General features: G+C 34.9%; 1 non-coding gene across 1 annotated transcript; it reads right to left on the reverse strand.

Moving 5' to 3' along the window:
• Positions 1 to 1,022: 1,022 nt before the first annotated feature.
• LOC121224891 (small nucleolar RNA R71) lies at positions 1,023 to 1,129 on the reverse strand. The gene has a single exon (XR_005922633.1). It is a non-coding gene; the product is annotated as a small nucleolar RNA R71 (small nucleolar RNA).
• Positions 1,130 to 1,382: the final 253 nt, after the last annotated feature.

Here is a 1,382-nt window from a genome sequence, read left to right on the forward strand (position 1 = left end):
GACATAGAAATTGCAACCTGTATAGGGAAAAGGAGAAAAATCTGGATTGATATCGTCAACAGTACAAACCCTTTCCTCCTTATCCTTTGAGAATTTCCACAGCATTTTAATTGCCCTAGCATATTTTAAGTCAAAATTGATTTTTTTAATCCTTCATTACATCTCTTTTTCAATTAATCACCCATTTCTTTTGCATAGTTTAATTACTCAATTTCGTAGTAATAGCATAACCAATTATTTTGGTCAATTTTGATCCCTTTGGAGACGATAGTCACCCATCACTTTATTACTTGTTTCAACGTGTATGCTTGCACATTCGCATTACACATTCACACGTAACAAGTTTTTGGCGTCGTTGTCGGGGATTGACAATTTTAGTGAAATATTTGTTGTGTTATTATATCTTTAATTTTACTAGTTTAAATTAATTAGTGTTTTGATTTTTTTTTGTTTTTCAGGATTCTTGTTTGTGCATGAATTGAGATATTTCTGCAATTGGAGAGTATTCTTTTGAACCAGAAATTGAAAAAACCTTGAGAAGAAGGTGAAAAGAATTATGAGAAATGGAATGAATTAGAAATGATCAGGTTACAATAGAGGCATTACATCAGGAAGGAAGGGATGTTGATATTCCTCGAATAATAGATGACAGAGACAGACCCATCAGAGAACATTTAGTGCTGATCCTAGATGATTTGAGTCTAGGAATTGTCAGGTCGCATATTCAGGCTTAGCATTTCGAATTAAAGCTAGTGATGTTTCAAATGTTACAAACAGTGGGGCAGTTTAGTGGATTGCCTACTGAGGATCCAAGGTTACACTTAAGACTCTTTTTGAAAGTCTGTGATTCATTCAGGCAACAGGGTGTTCTTGAAGATGCTCTGAAACTGAAGTTATTCCTTTATTCATTGCGAGATGATGCCAAAGCATGGCTAAATGCATTACCGTCAGGTACTGTGGCATCTTGGAATGAACTTTGTCAAAGGTTTTTATTGAGATATAATCCTCCGAGCATGAATGCCAAACTGAGAAATGATATTACGTCCTTTCTACAATATGAGGACGAACCATTACATAAAGCATGGAAGCAATTCAAGGAATTAATTAGAAAATTCCCAATGCATGGTTTCCAACATTGGACACAAATGGAAATGTTTTACAATGGATTGAATGTGCACACAATGATAGTGGTTGATGCATTTGCCAATGAGGCTTTACTCGATAAATCATATAATGAAGCATATGAAATTTTGGAGAAGATAACAAACAATGATTATCAATACCCCACTACCAGAGTAGGGACTGGCAGAAGAGCTTTTGGAGCAATGGAATTTGATGCAATCACTTCCTTAATAGCTTAAGTACCGTCTTTAACAAATACG

This window comes from Gossypium hirsutum, chromosome D12, assembly GCF_007990345.1.
Source record: "Gossypium hirsutum isolate 1008001.06 chromosome D12, Gossypium_hirsutum_v2.1, whole genome shotgun sequence".
Lineage (NCBI taxonomy): Eukaryota > Viridiplantae > Streptophyta > Magnoliopsida > Malvales > Malvaceae > Gossypium > Gossypium hirsutum.